This window comes from Gekko japonicus, unplaced genomic scaffold, assembly GCF_001447785.1.
Source record: "Gekko japonicus isolate JY-2015 unplaced genomic scaffold, Gekko_japonicus_V1.1 scaffold717, whole genome shotgun sequence".
In the NCBI taxonomy this organism is placed as follows: Eukaryota; Metazoa; Chordata; class Lepidosauria; order Squamata; family Gekkonidae; genus Gekko; species Gekko japonicus.
Genome location: NW_015164204.1, coordinates 654,084 through 661,626, shown reverse-complemented (window position 1 = coordinate 661,626; position 7,543 = coordinate 654,084).

Genomic DNA, 7,543 nt, shown 5'->3' with positions numbered 1-7,543 from the left:
CTCGCCTTCCAAGCGGTGGCGGCGGGTTCGTAGAGCGTTCCGTGCGCATGCGCACAGAACGCTCTTGCACTTTCGGGCGGATTTAAACATCCCCCTGATATTTTATTTTAGTTTTGCGATTTTTGTGCACCCCTGGGGGCTGCCCCAAGAGTGCACAAACCTCCCCCTGCCCCCCAGGTAGCCCCGGAGCGTGGATTTAGTGATCCGCACTCACGGGGCCACTTGACTATTAGATATATAGATATGTCACTACTCTGTGGATATATATCAAACAAACAAACACTGTGATAAAAATGACAGTAACATTTAATAAATCTTATGAACATCAACTTATATTACAAATGAAACTTTTACAATATTACTAAGGAAATTCTAACATTCTCAAGGAAAAGTCCATCATCCTCAATGAGCCCCCAGTTATAAACTCATTTCACCAATCCTCCTCAGGAGTAATCCTATTATATTGAAAGGTGTCAGCCTCTTAATACAGCTTGATACAGTTTATGAAACACTTTTGTACTCTGCCACTGACTAACAGGTTAACTTAGTAGGTACACCTACACCTAGCATTCCCATGATATTCTGAGTGCCATTTATTATTCTAATCATACAAACAGAAATCAACCATGAACATATATTCAGATATTAACTGTGGTTCATTAATGGCCACTGCTTAAAAATGCATGCTGGGAGAATAAAAAGCTGTACTCTTCCTTTATTAATTAATACATATTTTAGTGTTTCCTCTCTACAGAACTGCTGCATGTATTTTTCTCGAATTGGGTTGGGAAAAACACAGCTAGGGACACAGGTTGTGTCTAACATAACTGTGATCCCTTTTTTGGTTTACATTACTCTGTGAATAGCTGACATTTTCCTGACCTGGATAGAGTTTGAAATCTCTCAACAAAAATTGCCAGATTTTTTTTTCTTTTTAGCAATATTTTTCTTTTTTTGTTGTCAATGTTAAACCAGCTGGGGATTTTGTTGTGGATTAAGTTGTTTTTTTTCGTACTAGAAAAAGAAGACTTGGACAAGGAAGACCTGGGTTCAAATTCTCAGTAGGCATTGCTACTGTGTGACAGAGTGTTGGACTGGATGGGCTGTTGGCCTGATCCAACATTGGCTTCTCTTATGTTCTTATGCTACCCTCCCTCAGCCCAAACCATCTCATAAGGCTGTTATGAGGCTGTACTGGGGATAATCCCCACATATCCTGTCCTCCAGTTCTTGAGGAAAAACAGAATGCTAACCAAATAAACACAAAGAGACCTGAAAATCCCCCTCGTGGTGAATTACTCTAGATTTCCTCTACACTAGAAAGAGATTGATAGGCTTACTCTTCCTCTCAGTTTCACATATTTTAAAAAACATTATCCGACCTTTCCAGTTTGGCAGAGTGGTGCAGGCAGCGAACAACCCATAGAGCACAACCAAGCATCACAAAAATCTAGCACTAAAAATCACACCACCATTTTTTAAAAAAAAAACATGCTAACAGAACAAGGTGCAATTCTATTTTGATACAGTGACTGTTAAAATTCACCTGTGTTCTTATTCTTAAGCAGTTCCTTCCATAGCAAATGTTCTTTCAGGTTTTGTTTTTTTATACCTCTGTGGACATAATGCATGTGTGACGCACAAATCTGTGCCCATGTGCTCCCGAGGCCGAATTGGAAACACACAGCCAGAGTCCAATGAGTTAGATGAATCTGCTTATTGCAATGGAAACAGGGAATACAGGGGCTGAGTAACTTAGCACTTCAGCAATTCCAAGCCGTATTCTACCATAACCAGGAAGGGCAGAAGGTCTTATACCCCAAATGACATCACATATAATTTACACATTTTGTTGTTGTTCAGTCACACAGTCGAGTCCGACTCTTTGCGACCCCATGGACCAGATTTACACATTAAAGGATCTCTAATTGGTACCAAGCAGTTAACATCATGGAAGCACCATTGGACTCAGTGCACTTCTCATTGGTGTCATGCATAATGCATCTTTACTGAGATGCCAACATTTAAAAATGCTAACTGAGCAAACCCAGCAGGCAAGACGGAACAAAGCCAGAAGGCAAAGGACATCCAGCTAGCCATTAAAAACAAACAAACAAAAAACACCACGTGGCGTCTGGGTCCTTAACTGAGGCCGGACGGTGCCCTTCGGCCGCCAAGAGACAGGAGTCGGGCTCAGGGCGCCGGGAAAACAAGCAGGAGGCGCCGCCTGCTTTGGGATGCTGAGCCTGCCGCTGCTGGACCAGACTGCATCCCTGAGGCCAAGGCTCCGCCCATCGCCTTACCTGTCTGGCTCCGCAGCTGCATCCGCAGAGCTTTCAAGCCGCATCCTTCACCCAGCGGCTGGGGAGGCACCTTTGCTCTCCGAGCATGCGTACTCGCTCGTCTCGAAGCACCCTCCTCCGCTCCGCCCTCCTCGGGCCAATCGAAGTCCAACCTGGAGTGGCTGCAGCTGTCTGGCCTCGCCTCTCTCGGTTCCCGGGGGTGGGGAATTATAGTCGGCCCGCCGCCTTCCGTGCAAGGGGAGTGCAACGCGATCCGCTCCAAGCAGAGTTTGCATCTCAGTGAAGTGAAATGGGCTTTACTCCCTAGAAAGCCTGGCTGCCTGGCGCAGAGGGCTCTCAGTTTGCACTCTTCTTGGGCTGTAATAATCTCACCCGGGACCAAAGCCCGTGGAACACACTGAGGCCGACTTCCGACGAGACGTGCATCGGATTTGCACTGTTTTGTCTGGAATGTTGAGTTTCCGTCGCAAAGAGAAAGTCCACAGTGGCCTGAGAGGTGGAGCCAGACTGAGAGCGGGGATCGACCTTTCAAACCCGGCCAGCATTGTCTTGTGGGGGAACCCGTCGGGGATGGTGCCCCATGCATCAATAGGCCGGTTCTGTAGCTTTTCTGCCTCAAACTGCAAGATGTCTGAAGCTGGGTCGCAGTAATTATCGGGGCAGCAATTCTGTGCAGTCAATAAGTGCTGGCAACTCTGCAGAATGTCCACCTTCCCAGCCGTTCTTTTGTATCTCACTTTCTTTTGCTATCTTCTGTGCACACAGGAGCCAAAAGGCACCACTAGCTAGTGAAAACAGTGATTCTGACAAGTAGGGGTAAGATAAAAGGTCTTTGGTGATTCTTAATGTTGGGGGCATATAGTGATCTGTAAATCTTGGGTGTAAACAGGGGGCCTTCAGGATTTCCAGCAGCCCTGTCTCTTCAATGTTTCATGTGCATGTACATTTTAAGTAAAGGTAAAGGTTTCCCTTGCTTGAAAGCCAGTCGAATCCGACTCTAGGGGGCAGTGCTTATCTCCATTTCCAAGCCAGAAGAGCCAGTGCTGTCCGAAGACGTTTCCATGCTCATGTGGCCAGCATGACTAAATGCTGAGGCGCACAGAACACTGTTACCTTCCCACAAAAGTGGTACCTATTTATCTATTTGCAATTTCTTGTGTTCAAACTGCTTGGTTGGCAGGAGCTTCGGCCAGAGACGGGAGCTCACTCTGTCATGAGGCACTAGGGTCTTGAACTGCCAAACTACAAACCTTCCGGTCTGCAGCTCAGCGTCTTAACCTCTGAGCCACCGAATCCCTACATCTTAAATAAGCCTGTATAAATAGTCTTTTCTAGTGCTGTTTCTGTGCTGTATTCAGGACGGAAACCTAACTGCTGTGTGCGTGGGGGGGGAGGGGGGGGGGGGGGGGGGGGGGGCACGTCATACAAAATTGGGTCTTTTAACCAGACATGATAGGAAGTCATCTCACAGGGAACAGAATCCCAGTATTAGGAAATTTTATATGGGGGTGGCCCAAAGCTTAGTTTTGAGTGAGATTCCCCATTTCTTATTCATAGGTATATTGTCTAGTTAAGCATCATATTTGCATGGGATGCATTTTGCTTGGGGACAGCCTGCTCAAAAGCAAAGCCTTGGGGCTAGACTCAGTGTCAGGGTATCTCATAGGAAAAAGCCTCCTAGAAGCAGCAGTTTATGATTTTGGACGGCCAAAGTTTATTTTGGGGTAAACTGCTTGCCAACCACAGTTCCCTGACGTAAATGGCAGTTTCAGAAGGCAAACTCTATGGTATACCATAGATTCTAGTTGAATCCCTCCCCAAAGCCCCTCTCCACAGGCAAATCTCCAGGAATTTCCCAGGCCACAGCTGGCAGCCCTGGATAAAAGTATCCCAGTTCCTCATTCATAGAAAACACAGTAAGGCAACCTGAACCTATGGCTGGCTCTGATGTATCACCAGTTCACCACCAATGCTAGTGCAGTGCTGGTAGGACGTATCACAGCGTATCTCTGAGATTCACCAGTGTAGGGCTTAGGCACCATCCTAAGCCCTTTAGAGACACAGTTTAGGCTTGGGGAACATTCCTAAAACAAGTGTACTCAGAAGTAAATCCAGTGTTATCAAACTCTCGGAACAGTGTCCTTAAGATTGCAGCTTTGGTGTAGGAGTATCATTCATTGAGAGTGACTTGTTTGAAAATGAAACTTCAGTCTGGAGAAGGTGGTAGGAGAACTAACAGAAAACAGACTCTTGGTCCTGGGAATCAATGGTTTTGGAGCGGTCTAGAGTTGACCAGGGAGGGCAAAACCTCCAGTTCCTCATTCATAGGGTTAGTTACATGGAAAGTGTACGTTTGGGGGGGGTGGGGGGGGGGGGGGGGGGAGGCAATCGTGCTTGGGTTAGACTCCATAATGGAGCACTAGGGAAGGGACAGTGTCCCAGTCCTTGAGGTGTATGCAATGAGGCAGTCCAAAACCCGATTTCAGAGTGCAAAACATCCAGTTTCTTAATTTTAACTATGTTGACAAATGAATACAGAGGCATCATGGTTCAAAGTGATGTGTGGAAATTCCTAAACTTTCGACTGGAGATCATAGAGGGAGGACTGTCTCTTGGCCATGGAGCGTATGATTTATTCTAGCCCAAAACTTTAAAGGGAGCAAGGTTTCCAGCTCATTACTTCTTGGTATATTGATAGGTGAAATATATTACAGATGGCAAAAGTATCATGCCTGACCTGTGCCAAAATTTAAACTGTGGGCAGATGTGATGCTGGGGCATCTTGAAAGGGTTTAGTTTGGCTGGTCTATTTTGGCTTGATGGGAAATTGATTTCAGTGAAAAGCTCTGATTCCTTATTCATTGTGGCATTGTCAGTGATTGAAGTGGAGAATCACACTTGTATGCAACTTGCACAAAGCCTAGCTAGACATATAGGAATTTCACATTACCCTTTTAAACCCATTTTGAAGCCGTTTTTGATCCGTCGTGGAGGCGATCTCCAGCTTTTTTTGAACGTTCGCTTTAGAGCGCTATAGCGCGATAGTGCTATAACACAACACTCCAGGCATTCCAATGTTGCAGGCAAAAAACGGTGGGAAAAAGCGCATCGGAACCGGGAGAGGAAACTGAAGACTACTTGGAAGCGGTTGACAGGTAAAACGCTTCCTAAACAGGACAGAAGCGTTTGTGTGTGAAATTACAAATATATTCCAGTAGGGAACCAGTTCTAAAACGGTTCTGTCTGAAATGACAGACCAGAAACCGTTTGGGAACTGTTCCTCTTCCGGATTATATCGTCTGTCTGAAATTCCTTACAGTGTTGGGGCCTCTCCAAGTGAACAGTCTCTGAGTCACGGGGATGTACAATTTGTCCTGGCTGAAAGCTTAATTATTCATAAAGACTTTGCAAGGGACACATATTATTGGCACAAGGTTATTATACTTGATAGCACACTGTACAAAATTAAAGTTTGAGCCAGACATGGTGCTGGGGGGCGGTCTCGATTGCAGGGGTGAATGAATTGGTCTGGTCTAAGGCAGAGGTGTCGAACTCATTTGTTATGAGGGCCAGATTTGACATAAATGTCACGTTGGGCTGGGCCATGTGTGCCATAAAACGTAATGAAGCATTGAAACAGAGTCCACCTTATTCATTATCTCAATTTTGCATTAAAACAGAGTCCAACTAATTCATTTTTTCAACAGAGTCCAGCATTTTCCTCTCTTTACTCGATGAGTACACCGGTTTTTACACTCATTTCAAAGGTCTTCCTCAAGAGTAATCTTATAAAGTTCTTATAGAGTTGGAAGGTGTTTTCTTCTATGAATTATCAGTTCCATTGCTGCAATGGAACTGATAATTCATAGAAGAAAACACCTTCCAACTCTATAAGAACTTTATAAGATTACTCTTGAGGAAGACCTTTGAAATGAGTGTAAAAACCGGTGTACTCATCGAGTAAAGAGAGGAAAATGCTGGACTCTGTTGAAAAAATGAATTAGTTGGACTCTGTTTTAATGCAAAATTGAGATAATGAATAAGGTGGACTCTGTTTCAATGCTTAATTATTAAATGTGTCATTGTCATTGATCACAGTGGTTTCTTGTTTGTTGGCATGTACCTGCACACTGTGACCCCTGTTTGTATCTTGTTTGAATTGACCATAAAACGTAATGCCAGGTACCAGAGATAGAAACTGTATAAATGACAGTAGCTTGTAAGCTCCAAGTTGTTGTATCCTCACTGCAAGGCTCCATGGTGCAGAGGAAAAGCCACATGGGTGGACTGGAGAGCCAGAGGTGCAGCATTGGGCACACTGCTTGACTGCTGCAGACAAGGTTGTTCTGCCGTAATGAAGCCACAATCCACCCACTCCCTGCTCTGAGCAGTCTCCTGTTCCCTCCCTTGCATTAGTTGCTCATGGGCCGCATCCGGCCCCCGGGCCTTATGTTTGACACCCCTGCTCTAAGGCTTATTCAGGGGTGCAAAAATATGCATTGACCTCAAAGATTTTGGGCCTCAAAAGTAAAGTTTTGGGCAGGAGACAACGCTAGGTCAGTCTCCCAATTGCAAATATTTATGTTGGGGGAGAGCCTAAAGCTTAGCTTGGGAATATAGAGGTGTGTGAGCTTCTGTTTCATCTTTGGCTATGACAGCCATATGAGAACAAATCTAGGTGTGGATCCAGCCTGCACAGGAGTTCCTGTGGCCAATTCACTTCCCTCTGCCTTCCATCTCCCACCGGGTAAGGTTGTCTTTTTCAGGACACCCCCACCTCACACACACACCCAGCTTCCTTTCCCACACCTAGTTTCTGTATCCCAGCATAGTGCGGTAGTTCGAGCGGCAGACGAGGATCTGGGAGGCCCAGGTTCAGATCTCTAGTCTGCCATGGAAGGTTGCCGGGTGACCTTGGGCCTGTCACACACTCCCAGCTTAACCAGCCTCACAGGATTGTTGTGAGGATAAAATGGAGGAGGGGAGAATGCTGTAAACCACTTTATACCCCATTTTTCTCCCCAGTGGGAGCCCAAATAGGGTTACTAAGCCTACATCAGTGAATCCTGGGAGTTTGGGGGGGGGCAAAACCTGAGAGGAGGGTCACCAATGCTACAGTGTCACTTCTGGGTGATTACCTGGAAGAGATGTCACAGCCGCCCCTTCCCTTGGATACTCTAGGAATTCCCCCAGTCTCTTTGGTAAAGACGACAGAGCTCGGGGAAACTCTTAAAGTGGAA